A 15,894-nucleotide genomic window follows, 5' to 3' on the forward strand; every position below is an offset into this window, starting at 1 on the left:
GCTATACATATTAGTTTTGAATTTCACTTATGATTCTGAAAAGTAGGCACATGTTAGAGTCACACCAGTTTCATGCATTTTGGACATCAATTACTCTACCATCCATCTGTCTCAAACAACTGCATATACACTACATCTGCTGTCTGTGCATATTATAAGTGTTGGATGCAGCCGTCTCGAGTGTAGCATATACCATAATATAAGTTATAAGTTAGAAAAATAATAAAAGATCGAGTTGCATAGAATCGCATATGGGTATACATGTATGTGTTTATAGGAGAAAGATTCTTGGATTCATTCGTCAGTCCAGAGCAACCCACCGCAAATGGTAGGCCGTCTTTCATTGTTTCCTTTCAATTCTTTAAGAGTTAGATTGATTAATTTTTTAAATTCCTGCGAGTTAATTTCTCATACTTAGTTGTATATCTTATCACTTTCACAATATTCCTATTTGATTTACTTCATGCGTGAGCTCTTTATTGATTGATTAATCATTGCTATCCTAATGTTGTTTATTTTGGTTTTATATCATGATATTCTCTGACTGATTATATTGTGGCAATTCAACTTGCTTCGATAATTCCATCATTGAGAATGATAGTATTCTTTCATTTGTTGATGGTTGGTACTCTATATTCATGGATTATGCCCTGTATGAAGTAAGCTTCACTAGTGGATGATAATAGAAATGAGTCCCGATGGGGACAATGCCATGTGTGAGGACATTTACCGGTGGATGTATAAAAGCATGCGTGGTTTATTGATTATCCCACAATTGGAAAAGTTTGGAATCCAGAATATTAGAGCTTGATTAGTCATATTGACATATGTTATTTTATTTTGATCAATAATCATCATATGAGTATTGATAGCTTATTGTTCAGTTTCAAATATCAATGATTATATCTTTCATTTATCCCCTTATATTGTACTCGATAATTTTATAGTTGTCTATTGGGCCTTAAGCTCAGCCCTATTATTTTGACATCCATTCGTCATACAGTTGGCAAGGGCAAGGGGACCACAGACACCGGCTTAGAAGATTACCTCCCGTAGCAATTATAGTAGGAGTTATTCTGTATTTATTTTTGTAGTACTTTTGACTTATCTGACATGTACTAATGTGTATTGTAGTTATTATTAAACTTGTACTATTTTATTGTTCCCTTTAGTTTTCTGATATTCTGGTATTTCTATAGACTATACTGTTAACCTTGTGATTCTAGGTGTTGTATATACTTACATTGCTCTAATTCCACTCTTCAATATTGTTGTATATGTATAGAAGCATGTAAAAATTGAGCATGCCTATCCTCCTTATTGCGGAGTGTCCTACAATAATTGCAAAATCATAACTTTTATAAAATAATATTTTGTTTTATAATAAACTAGTGTGAACACCGTGCAAAGCACGTCATATTTTTTTTCGCTACAGTAATCCCGGTTTTAATTGCTAGAACATTATTTGAAATTTTTAGATTGCTACAGTACCCCCGCTACAGTATTCTCGTGTGCTACAGTAACATATTTTCGAAAAATCCAGTGTTCGATTTCATATTTGCTACGGTAATGATTGATACAACAAATACTATTGTAGCATTTACTATAACATAAATAGTTAATCTTGAGTTCTAGAGGATTAGATTTTTTTAAATTATCCAGCAGCATAGCAAGGCACGACACTAGTTGTTATACTATATATAAAGGAAGGGTTAGATGAGTAATATGACAGAAATAAATTATAAACTAGTTAATAGATTACGGACAAGCCTTCTTGCGGAAGCCCGGCCCGTTTATTTGTCCAGCCCATGAAACTGGGACCTTACTCTCTATAAATTTACCCCTTTGCGAGCTTTAGGTCCTTTGTGAGCGCCGTTAGGGTTTAGGGTTTAAGACTTTCAAGGGTTAAAATTTTAGTAACAGAGAGCTCGCCGGAGATTCAGAGGTTTCTCGAGGTCTGATTCCTATCGCCTCTCCTAATTTCATATATTTATACTTAGTTTTCTGAGTCTCCCTCTAGGGTTGGGGTTTAGGTATTAAATGAAGAAAAATGTAAAATTTTAGCCTTTTTTCTTAGATCTTGACACGAGATAATGATGTCCCAGTAAGAAAGTTGAGATTTTTTATCAATTTGATTGTTTTGATTATTTGTAATATGTGGTTATGTTTTTTGGAATCGAATGAAGAAATTATTGTTAATAACGCAGCATCTCTGGATGCAATGAGCGTGTGTTTTCCACACGAGATTTCCGACGTTCCAATCGTTATTTAAAATAATAATAATAATCGAAGGCAAATGGTGCCTTGATTCAAACTTTTATGATAGTATTTATTTAGTTGTTTTATGCGTAATTTTTATTTAGATGAGCTATTTTCTTACAATACTTGTTAATTTTTAATGCGCATTGTGCTTCATATCCATGTTAAACAAAAGATCGTGTCTTATATAATAGTGGAGATATGTATTGGGTATAATATACCAGTACAAGTGAATTTTGTTCAAAACTTAACTTGACAAGGGTCTTTTGAGTTTTTCATATTCTGATAATGAAACTTCAGTTTCCAAACCCCTTTTTCTCTTAAATGGTATATGAGATGATTTTAGCACAATTTATGCACATTCCTTGGTGTACTACATCAATCATGTTCTGTATCTAATTTCGTAAGCGTTCTTTGCTCATTGCATTGATGTTGTGCCTAGTTGACTTTGGGGTTTGTGACCGCTGACTACTTTCTCACAAAATTTACCATATTAGTAGCTTTTTGTGATTCTTAATGTATTATTTGTAGACTCTTGTCTGATACTCTAGTTTTGTTTTGTCACACGTTATGCCTCAAAGAGTAGCCGTAAGTTACTAGAGGTGCTCTTAGCATCTCAACCCACATCTTATGGCTTAGTTATAGGGCAAATAGGAATTGGTTTTAACCATCTTAGGCCTTTTGAGGGGGCTAACATTGATTTGATTTCTCAAACATATGTAGCCCTCCAAGCTGCCGAAGACATTTGTTGTACCCCTAAAATACGCTTCACATTTAATTATATTTTTCTCATTTTTAGAGCATTTTTTTACTGGTTTTTAAAGCATAGAGATCTCTGTCTCTGAATAACCAGATGCTCAGCATTTAATCTGCATGTGGTTCAGACAAAAGTGTTGGCTTTGTTGATACACAACCATACTGAATCTTTTGTGGGAAAGGAACTATTCCTTGCAATTCCTTTCTTAGATTGATTCAGATATTCCAAATATATAATTATCTAATTTGTTTGCCAGAAAAATTATTGTTCTTGTATGATGCAATAATATATGAATAAATAAGCTTTTTGCTATGTATGAAAATGTCCAATATTTTTTGTATTCTTGCACTTCTCATTGAGACTGCATGCTCTTGGTCACCAAATTACAATGTTGAACCCTTTTAGCTTACTGATTTGAGCTCATCTAAATCTTTCTATTCATAAAATAGTATTTGATATTTAAGGATGTAAGTATTCACAAAACAAAATTTCATTGTTTTCTCCCCTTTTTCAATCTGCAAAACATTAATTTAGATTGTTTTCAAGGTTGTTAGTGCTGTGATGAGGCAATTTATGTGGACTAGAGTTTCTGATCTGGTATCTGAACCAGAATCTGAAGACTAACCCTTGGCTGTCTGAGCTTAACAACAGATAACTGATATTTTTCTCATTTTTAGAGCATTTTTTTTACTGATTTTTAAAGCATAGAGATCTCTTCCTCCGAATAACCAGATGCTCAGCATTTAACCTGCATGTGGTTCAGACAAAAGTGTTGGCTTTGTTGATACGCAACCATACTTAATCTTTTGAGGGAAAGGAACTATTCCTTGCAATTCCATTCTTAGATTGATTCAGATATTCCAAATATATAATTATCTAATTTGTTTGCCAGAAAAACTAGTTCTTGTATGATGCAATAATATATGAATAAATAAGCTTTTTGCTATGTATGAAAATGTTCAATTTTTTGTATTCTTGCACTTCTCAGTAAGACTGCATGCTCTTGGTCACCAAATTACAATGTTGAACCCTTTTAGCTTACTGATTTGAGCTCATCTAAATCTGTCTATACATAAAATAGTATTTGATATTTAAGGATGTAAGTATTCACAAAACAAAATTTCGTTGTTTTCTCCCCTATTTCAAACTGCAAAACATTAATTTAGATTGTTTTCAAGGTTGTTGGTGCTGTGATGAGGCAATTTATGTGGACTAGAGTTTCTGATCTGGTATCTGAACCAGAATCTGAAGACTAACCCTTGGCTGTCTGAGCTTAACAACAGATAACTGATATTTTTCTCATTTTTACTGGTTTTTAAAGCATAGAGATCTCTGTCTCTGAGTAACCAGATGCTCAGCATTTAATCTGCATGTGGTTCAGACAAAAGTGTTGGCTTTGTTGATACACAACCATACTGAATTTTTTGTGGGAAAGGAACTATTCCTTGCAATTCCTTTCTTAGATTGATTCAGATATTCCAAATATATAATTATCTAGTTTGTTTGCTAGAAAAACTATTGTTCTTGTATGATGCAATAATATATGAATAAATAAGTTTTTTGCTATATATGAAAATGTTCAATATTTCTGTATTCTTGCACTTTTCAGTAAGACTGCATGCTCTTGGTCACCAAATTACAATGTTGAACCCTTTTAGCTTACTAATTTGAGCTCATCTAAATCTTTCTATTGATAGAATAGTATTTGATATTTAAGGATGTAATTTTTCACAAAACAAAATTTCGTTGTTTTCTCCCCTTTTTCAATCTGCAAAACATTAATTTAGATTGTTTTCAAGGTTGTTGGTGCTGTGATGAGGCAGTATATGTGGACTAGAGATTCTGATCTGGTATCTGAACCAGAATCTGAAGACTAACCCTTGGCTGTCTGAGCTTAACAACAGATAACTGATATTTTTCTCATTTTTAGAGCATTTTACTGATTTTTAAAGCATAGAGATCTCTGTCTCCGAATAACCAGATGCTCAGCATTTAATCTGCATGTGGTTCAGACAAAAGTGTTGGCTTTGTTGATACACAACCATACTGAATCTTTTGAGGGAAAGAAACTATTACTTGCAATTCCTTTCTTAGATTGATTCAGATATTCTATATATTTATCTAGTTTGTTTACCAGAAAAACTATTGTTCTTGGATGATGCAATAATATATGAATAAATAAGTTTTTTGCTCTGTATGAAAATGTTCAATATTTTTGTATTCTTGCACTTCTCAGTAACACTGCATGCTCTTGGTCACCAAATTACAATGTTGAACCTTTTTAGCTTACTGATTTGAGCTCATCTAAATCTTTCTATTCATAAAATAGTATTTGATATTTAAGCATGTAAGTATTCACAAAACAAAATTTCGTTGTTTCTCCCCTTTTTCAATCTGCAAAACATTAATTTAGATTGTTTTCAAGGTTGTTGGTACTGTGATGAGGCAGTATATGTGGAACTAGAGTTTCTGATCTGGTATCTGAACCAGAATCTGAAGACTAACCCTTGGCTGTCTGAGCTTAACAGCAGATAACTGATATTTTTCTCATTTTTAGAGCATTTTTTTACTGATTTTTAAAGCATAGAGATCTCTGCCTTCGAATAACCAGATGCTCAGCATTTAACCTGCATGTGGTTCAGACAGGGGCACATACCAAAAGTGTTGGTTTTGTTGATACACAACCATACCGAATCTTTGAGGGAAAGGAACTATTCCTTGCAATTCCTTTCTTAGATTGATTCAGATATTCCAAATATATAATTATCTAATTTGTTTTGCCAGAAAAAACTATTGTTCTTGTACGATGTAGTAATATATGAATAATTAAGCTTTTTTGCTATCTATGTAATGTCCAATATTTTTGTATTCTTTTTGTATTCTAGCACTTCTCAGTAAGACTGCATGCTCTTGGCCACCAAATTACAATGTTGAACCTTTTTAGCTTACTGATTTCAGCTCATCTAAATCTTTCTATTCATAAAATAGTATTTGATATTTAAGGATGTAAGTATTCACAAAACAAAATTTCGTTGTTATCACATGTCACTCGTTCCAATATTGCTTGATTCTTCTTGAAGATATGCATTTTCATGTGTCAGACATAATTCACATAGGAGTACACCTGTATTCTCTGGTTAAATTACCCATGGTTTTCATCTATTTGTTTGGTGTGCACCTAGCTTGTTAACATGTAAAATGTTGCTTTTTTTTAATTTGATTAATTTTAAAATACATATCTTCAAGTTTAAAAAATATCTTGTAAGATTAATTTGATAAAAATATCTTGTTTGAAAATTAACTGAGATATTTTTATCAGCTCACTTGTAAGATTAATTTGAATTTTGTATACTATTTCAGGACTTTAATTTGCTTTTTTTCATTAGCTCATCCCATCAGTTCTATAAAAAAGTTTATTTGCATCCGAGCAGATGAACATTGTTGATTACTCAACTCCTTGAATTTTTGACTTAAATACTTAGTTGATTTTTGAGTACCAAACTCAGTTTTATAAAATGATTCATTAAGTAACAATTAGATTCTTATCTTTGTATTATCATTCTAATATTTGTTTAGTGAATACAAGACAAATGTATCATGTTTTTACGAGAAATTTCTTCTTAAAACAATGAAGATTTGATGACATTGATGAAGATATGTTAATGAGGATTACTTCTAATGCTACCTTCTCTGCGATGATTTGTGTGTTTGCTTGTTTAATGAAGATACTTAAAGTAGAAGGAAATCAATCTCTTATCATCAATGCATTGATACATCAAATTATAAGAAGAAAAATAGCAAGGTTAAAGAGGAGGATTCTCTCATGCGCGATTTCATTGAGTCCATGTCCTACTCAATTCAACATCCGCGCAGTTACATTGGAATGAGACTATGGGGAAGACTATTAGCACATGAGAATGAGTTTTTTGTGGACACATTGAATAAAGTGCTTGATTACTTGTATGAGTATAAAGGTGATACTAAGAAGTTGATCATCAAAACAAAAAATGCTCAAAAACTATTTACAGAGTAGATTATCATGGAGCAAGGGTTTTAGGAGGTCATAGTTTGTGTTTATGACTTTTGGAAACTTGATATTTCACTACTTTTAATAACTTTAAATATTTATTATTTTTATAAACTCATTGCATATTTGACTATTTAGTGATGTAATTTGAGTACTTGTGGATATGTTAGTGGTGTAACTTATGCATATTTCACTATTTATTTTTATAAACTCATTGCATATTTCACTATTTATAAACTCATTGCATATTTCACTATTTATAAACTCATTGCATCACTAAATAGTGAACTTATGCATATTTTAGTGGTGTAACTTATGCATATTTTTCACTACTTTTGCCAACATATGTTAGTGGTGTACATATGTTAGTGGTATAACTGATGCATATTTTCACTACTTTGCCAACATTATATTTCACTATTCTATGCAATCTCATATTTTACTACTTAGGGTTTGTGGAAGCCTATTACTATGCTGGTTGCTTGTCTGAGCTTCTATCTTGGTTACAGTTTGAGTTTTGAGTTTTTTGGTTTGTGGCAGCCTATTACTATTCTTGTTGCTTGTCTGAGCTTCAGTTTGAGTTTCAGTTTCGGTATAAGTTTGTGGGTTTATGGCATCCTATTACTATATTGATTGTTTCAGTTTTAGTTTATCATTGAGCTTGGTCACTTGTTTTTGAAGGATTTGCGGGTTTGTGGTAGGTTTGAGCTTGTGGGTTTGTGAGTTTGAGCTTGGTTGCTTGTCTGAGCCTTGAGCTTGTTTGTTAGCTTATTTTTGATGACTTGTGAGTTTGTGAGTTTGTGGCAGCTTATTATATGTTGGTTGTTTCAGTTTGAGCTTGTCATTGAGCTTGGTTGTTTGTTTTTGATGGATTTGCGGGTATGTGGCATGTTTGAGCTTGTGGGTTTGTGAGTTTGAGTTTGGTTGCTTATGTGAGTCTTGGTTATTTGAGTTTGAGCTTGTTTTTGAGCTTTGTGGGTTTGCTGCTAGTTTGAGATGCTTGCGGGTTTGCTGCTAGTTTGAGATGCTTGCGGGTTTGTTACAAACTATTTAAATGTTGCAAAATTTATTTGTGGGTGTTTATTCAAGTTTTATTTTTATCTAGTAATCTTGGATTTGAAATTCTAGAATGAAAAAGTGGGTTTTTTGAGCTTTTTAGATTTAGTTATGATGATTGGTCACATATTGATAATGCCAATTATAATGGGATTTCATTGTTTACAGGAGGCGTTCATTAGAGAAAATTCAGTCTAGATTGTTTTTGTAATTTTTAGATGAGGTAGTCCATTATTTGAATTTAATCTACAATTCAATTTCATTATATAGGTGTTGAAAAAATGATAATTTTCTGAGCCTTTATATTATCATTTATTTTTATATTTTTATATTTACATGGTTAGTTTATGACTGTTTATAATTGTTTACAGCCATTCCGTATAAGTTTGAATGGGTATGATTACCCCAATTAAAAACAATTGCATTTGTTCTTTTGTAGGAGGTAAGCTCACCGAATGTTCTTATATTTACCAATCACTTATTTTAGTAATTCTAAATTTTGTTTGCAATAATTATGGATTTTAAATTTTAAAATTTGTAATGCTACAAATTAAGTTTGAAAAAAAAATTACGAATTATTATATTACGTATCCCAAAATTATTGTATTACGTATTCTAGTTTGAAGTAACTTTTAACGTGTGTTTGCTGCTTAGACCAGTATTTTCTTCACCAAACAACAGAGTCGTACTTTATTAATTGACTGATTCAGATACACACAAATGTGTATATTTATATTTGAAAGTTAAAGCGTGCAAGTGTTTATAAAATTATTTTCTCCTGTTTTTCCCCGCTCTTTTTTTTTTCTATAGGGTAACATCTACTTAGGTTGTTTCTGATGTTGTTGAGGCTGTGATGATGCTATATGTGTTGTCTAGCGTTTCTGATCCGGTTTATCAACCGGAGTCTGAAGATTAACCCTTGACTGTCTGAGCATCAAATTCCTAGAGAATTGAAAGATTTAAAGGAAAGCTAATACGATGGCCTTATGGAACTTGCTAGATATCTCATCAATTTTGTTAATGAGGGTTTTCATGACAAGCATTATTATATGTCAAACTTAGCTCAAAGAGTTATAATTGCATGTTTTATCTTCAGTTAAAATTAAAATCTGCCGCTAATCTTATCTAGTTGTTTAGCACTTGCATGAACTTCTTCGCAACAATTAGTGAAGTGTGACAGTTCTTAAATTATTAATTCTGTATTTACATGATTATAAGAAAAATAATTTTAGCGGAGATGAATAAGCAAACTAGAAGTATGAGCTTACAATTTATATTGTGAAAACTCGTGTGTTAGCTAAACCTATGCCATGTTGCTTTGATGTTTTTTATTCCTTTTAGATTTTAGATTCTTCTTTTCAACTTACAGATTTTTAGGTAATATAACTTTGAGATTTTTGAATGCATTATTATCAAAATGTTAGGCATTAACCATTAGTAGTTTTATACTTTAACCATTAGTAGTTTCCCATTCTAATTATCATTTGTCTAATTGATACGCATAACCAAATGACCTGAATCATAGATTTTGTCTTTTTTGCAGCAAGAAGAGAAGAACGCTATGGTCACTGATAGGGCTGGGCATATTCAGTTCGGTTCGGTTTTATGCCAAATCCGCATCCAATCCGAATTTTTTGGATTCTCAAAACTCTCATCCAGATCTAGATTTTTTCCCCTTCATCCGAATATTCGGCCCAACCGAAATTCGGTTCGGTTCGGTTTGGTTTCGGTTTTGAATTTGCAAAGAGTTCTATCCAAAGATTTCTGTTGTGAATTTGCAAGCTGGGCATTGTCCTCATGATGAGGTTCCTGAGCTCGCCAACAAAGCTTTATTAGACTAGTTATCATCTTTAGAATAAAGTTTTGAGTTGATATAATTACGCAGAGAACATATGTTTTAAAGATGTTGTTCATATAATACAGCATGCTTATCTCTTGTAAGTATCATGTACTTAACACATTTTGTGATTGATTTGAATCTTATGTAATTCTCAAGATTTTTTCTGCGAAATTTTTTAACTAATGTTTAAGTTTATTTAATTACACGGGGGAGTGATGTTTTGTATGATATTGTTCATATAATGTAGCGTATGCATCTTTTGTAAGTGCATCATGTGCATAACAAATTTTCTGGATTGATTTAAATCTTTACTTAGTTCTCAAGGATATTTTTCTGGATATTGTTGTACTCGTTGCTTAAAACTGCTCCTTGCGCCGTTTGAATCTATTGGATGATAACAGGAAAAGTTTTGAGATATAAGTTTAGTCTCTAAACCGCCCAACAGAATTCGGGTCGGTTTTTTTTGGGTGGTTTAGGGGTTCAAACCGGATCCAAACCGATTTAATTCGGTTCGGGCGGTTTAGAGACTTCTTCTCATCCATTTAATTCGGTTCGGTTAACCGGTCCGTTTTTTTCGGGTGGTTTTTTCGGTTGAACCGGTTTTTTTTCGGTTTTTGCCCAACCCTAGTCACTGAGTTATTAGGAAAGATGGCAGACGTATGTCAGGATAAATGCATTGATGGTGTTCCTGGGAGCAGGTTTAGCTCAAAAGAGAGTTTATGTCTTACTAATTGCGCTCGAAGATACATTGACATGACCAATATCCTCATGAAAAATTTTCGTTCAATGGATTGAGCCCTATGATGTTTAGTGCACCTGTCAACTCAGCTTTGCATGATTCCTCTACTAGGAACAGTTACTCTTCGAGCTTATTCCTAGTATAAGAGCCTTGTGCTTCTACTTAGAGTTGATACCTACATATATTCCTTTTATCTTCAACATAAGTAAAGAAGTAAGAGGATATTTAGTTATTGATATTTCGTTTTGTAATTTCTATTCTGTTTAAAAATATTTTTTAAAAGTAAATTTCACGAGTTGTTGGCAAATACTTTTAGTTACTTACCAAATTCAATAACTAATAGTATTAGTGTGCAGCTCGTCTATAAGCATTGAAGTTCAGGGGAAAAAAGAAAAAAATCTGTACAACATAATAACATATATATAAAGAGGAATAGAGTGTTAAAACTTTTAATTGTCTTTTTTACCCCTCTCAAATTTGATAATTCTAATTTTACATTAATTACTTTATTTATTTTAAAGTCTCATTCATCGAGTTTTAAATAAAATTTAATTAAATTAATTATAAATTATCATAATAATAAGATTTAATTAGTTTCTTAGTCTCTTAAAGATTCTATAAATTCATATGTTATGGATCCAATCACTCTTTTATTTACCCTTTATATAACTTCTTTTTTATCTCTATACTATAAATTATGACAATTCATTCTCTTTAACTTATCATATCATTTACTAAGCTAAATTCCTATACCAACATAGTGGTTTATGAAATATGTTATATAGAAAGTTTATCAAATAGTTTATAGTGAATGTAGTTAATATGTATGTGCACATGCATACAATGGATAATATTTCTCGAATGGTTTGGAGATTTAAAGATTTATTTGTTATGATGTTGAAGTCTATGTCTCATGTTCAATTCGTAGTTTTTGATTTATATTTTTTTGTTAGATATTGGTGCCCTGAAGGCAATAATTGTATATTGTAATAGGACATATATGGATATAACATCCTTGTTCAAAATGATAGTATGTCATTTTTGTCGTATTTATCTAGTATTTTTTAAATACAGATAAAGTCCTTAGAATGACACTAGACTATCAGTATTTATCTGGTATATTGTACAAGAAGCTTGAGCCTAAGAAGAGCTTGAACCCAACAAATCCAACAAAATCAAGCCCTATATCTTGGAGAAGGAGGCTTGGCCGAATTTCTTGAGGGTTTTAAGGGATTTAAGGGGGATAAATATGAGAGATTTAGATTTCTAGTTGAGGAGGACGTATGGGTTTAGGAGAGTTTGAGTTTGAGAAAAGAAGAAAGAAGTTTGAAGAGAGAAAAAGCCCCAAACATTTGTCCCTAGCATTCAAAAAAATTCCCCCCAAAACTGACCCCCACCCTCTTTTTCTCTCCTCACATGTAGTGTTTCGCACCAAGGAGAGAGTTCCGGGTGTTTTTATACGGTGTATTTTCACCCGTTTTTGATTGTTTTCACCCATTTTGATGTATTTGAGGCCTGTATTTCCACTCTGATGAGTATATGAGTATAAACTTCTTCTTCTTGAACCTCCAACGAGTACGTGAGGTTAAACTGATTCCCAAAACTCCGAGAAGTATACGAGTATAAACTGATTCTCCGCTCTTCAACGCCTTAAGAGATTAAACTGTGTAGACTCCAGTCAACGCATGAGTGTAAACTGTGTTCACACAAGTCAACGCCGGTCAACACGTTGCAAATGAAAGTCAATGCCGGTAAACGCATTGCAAATGAAAGTTAATGCCAGCCAATGTGTTGCAAATGATTGTCAACGTCAGTCAACGTGTTGCAAATGAGAGTCAACACCGGTCAACGCATTGCAAAAAAAGACAACGCCCGTCAACGCGTTACAACGAAGGTCTATGGCGGTCAACGCGTCGATGACTTTTAGATTCCAGGTCAAAAGGATAACCCGGGGATTTCAATTGTGATTCAGATACGAATCCCTGACGAAGATGATCAGTTCAACGTCGATTCAACGACACGAGATAAATTCATAAATCCACACATCGATTTCAGTTCAAGATTTCAACAACGATCAGACGATAAACGCAATACCAAAAGAATTTTGGCTATTCGACAAAATACTAAATGGACTAAAAGCTGAGGAAGTCTAAGAATTGAAGGCTGGGCCCATCATATCCAAAGTATTCAAGCCTCCTCTATAAAAGAATGAGGCTGAAACACTTTGGAAGGGGTATTTGTAGGCGTTAAAAATTATCTATAGGTTATCGCACGTAGCTCGAGACAAAGAGAAGGTGGTAAATGTCATCATTCGAGTTAAGGAGAATTATCCAAGTCAAAGATGATCATCCGATGTCGTGAAGAAATGAACGAGCGCATGAAGCGAGTCGGCGAAGCGTACGAGTCAATGAAACACACGAAACGACGGATAAACGACCACGCGTTTTGCACATGTAGTGCGAAACACCCTTGGTGTTTCGCATCCATGTACGAAACACCAAGAGTGTTTCGCACATGGTACAAACACCTTTGGTGTTTCGCACATGGTGCGAAACACTAAGAGTGTTTCGCAATTGTCAGGACTCCCGGGATGTGTTTTGGTGGTTTCCGTTCTATTTTGACGGTTCCGAAACCACCCTAACTGCCTTGATGCTACCCTTAAACATGAGAGAGCTGTTAAAGCTGTTGCCAACCGAAGATAAGGTAAAATCTTGGGTTTTTATCTGAAAATAGGGCATCCGTAAGCCTATAAATACAACCATATGGCCCTTATGCATAGGTAATCAGGAATTTTGAGCTTAAGGCGAGTTGCTAACCCTGTGAGAGGAGGAGCACAATTTTTAGATCAGAGGGCGAGTTCTTGGTGAGTTCTTCGCATAAAGAAGAAGAGTACGAGAGATCTGCAACCCCTTCAGCCCTTCAGCCATTTTCTTGGGATCAGACTTTGTTTCGATCTTAAGAAGAGTATTGATCTTGCTTCGTCGAGGGATTTACTTCTGTTCTTGTGTTTTTTATGATATAAGAACATCGAGCCTTAATTTCGTTCAACTCGGATTTGATTTATTGGTGGTCCATGGACTAATGTGTCCCCAGCACATGCAAAGACCCCACGTAAGCAGCGGATGATAAACATCCTTTGCGTGTGTTTCTAGGAAGTTATAATTTTTTTTGTTTTATTTGTGTAAGAGAAGTCTTATAAAAAAGCTCACTCTTTTGAGCTTGTTTAAAAACGATGTTGTAATGAGTTCCGCAATGAAATCAACTTTCGACGCAAACAATATGAACATGTTAGGGTTTAGATAACTTAACTAGATATCATGATTGTGTTTCATGTAGATAACTAAACCCTAGTCACATTAAATAAGTTTTATTTTATGTGTCTTCATGCAAAATTAGCAATTTGTAGCATTGTAGATCAAAAACCAAAAACTAAAATATGTATTATGTTTGTGCTCGGGTCGATCGACCGAAGTGAAGGAGTCAATCGACCGATGCCTATTAATTTGCATGTGCATATTTGTGCACGTATTTCAGTCGACCGAAGAGTCATTTTCGGTCGACTGATCTGTGTTGCGCTATGTTTGTTGTTTGATTGATACATAAGTTAATTGTGAATATGAAGTTTGGGTCTACACATCGAGATACATGTTTGGATAATGAAGTATATATTTTGGTATTGCGTTCGCATGAGCGATAAAGGTGAGTAACATATATTCCTGAGATTTGTCATAAAAGATAGTGATACATATATTGCATTTCATGATAGTCAGATTCTTGAGCACGTTAGTTTGTATATCGCAATGAGACCGTGTTAGACTACGCTCAGGATGGTTAGTTGGTATGTTGCAATGAGACCGCAACAAACTATACTCCATTTTGCATCACTACTGAGTGGGATAGTTAGCACTCCGCAACGAGACCATGGGGGACTATACTTAGGGTATGGTAGTTGGTATACTACAACGAGACCGCGGTAGACTTCACCCCATGTCCATTATTATATTTCTAGATAGTGAACTATACAGATTTCATTCGTGATTCCCTATTAGTTACTCGAGAGTAGGGTATATACTGAGGTTGTCATACATAGCCTATTCTATGCGAGATGAATTTATCAGATAATATTCTTTATGACTATGCCAACTACCCGAGGGTAGTATGAGGATTTGATGTGACTTGTATTGTCGATGTCTGGACTTGCGTTTCTTTTATTTAGTATTTCATTGCTAGGACTCTGGAGTTGGGATATAGTGATTCACAATTTGAGACATGGTATATACATGATGGTTTCCTTGTTTGAATTATTTCGCTCGACTTACTAATTCTCATGTCGTGGGTTTTTAAATCTCAATCTCCTTTTAGCTCAGGATAGATGGTTTTATATTTATATGTACTAACTTATTTTCATATATATTCCTAATCCCCTTCCCCTAGGGGCAGTGGAGATGATCTTGCTAGCGCTTTAACATTCGTTGTTTTCCCTCTTTTCAAGTAACGAGTCACGTGCATAGAGTCGCAGGTTGATAGAGTTTTAGTTTAGTCTCCATCTTTATTTACATTAGCAGTTATTTATACTCCACAATAGTTTATTATTTATTTTTAGACATTTAGAGTTGTATTACATTTTTGGAAAGGCATAGTGCCTTAGTAGCATTTCCATTGATTCTATGTATTGAGGCATTTTATATTTGTTCAAGTATCAGTTGTATTTCATTTATTTCAGTTGGGAACATGATTATTGACTATTTTCAGATATCTCTTCTTTATATATATGTTCATTACATTATTACCTTCATTTGCCTATTTTGTACCCACACCTGTTGTTTGATTCCACTAGAGAGATATTACTGTTGTAGGCATATAAAATTGCTTATAGGTCCCTTAGCACAGCTCGGCACAAACCGACAAACCAACGAGGCGACGAGATCGACGAATCGCACGCAAGCAACGGAATACATCCATTCGCATTCAGAATCAAGCCAAGTGTTGAAGAGTCAACGAGTGATCCAGCCAAGGACAAACTTGGACGAATCACGATCGAATCAAGATCAGTTTCAGACTCAAACTAAGAAGCGAATTTACTGCCAAATCAGGAATCGGAGTTACTGCCAAATCAGATCGACGAATCAGAGTCTGAATCAACCAAATCACGGACAGAACCGGAAAACGGATACAGCGTAAAATGACGGAAAACCCAACACCTAGGGGGGCTCGGC

General features: G+C 33.8%; 1 long non-coding RNA gene across 1 annotated transcript; it reads left to right on the forward strand.

Annotated features, from left to right (window-relative positions):
* On the forward strand, positions 1,871 to 10,105 carry LOC109830622. Its single transcript, XR_002244364.1, has 2 exons — positions 1,871 to 1,955; positions 9,643 to 10,105. It is a non-coding gene; the product is annotated as an uncharacterized LOC109830622 (long non-coding RNA).

The sequence above is a fragment of the Asparagus officinalis genome, chromosome 2 (assembly GCF_001876935.1).
Source record: "Asparagus officinalis chromosome 2, Aspof.V1, whole genome shotgun sequence".
In the NCBI taxonomy this organism is placed as follows: domain Eukaryota; kingdom Viridiplantae; phylum Streptophyta; class Magnoliopsida; order Asparagales; family Asparagaceae; genus Asparagus; species Asparagus officinalis.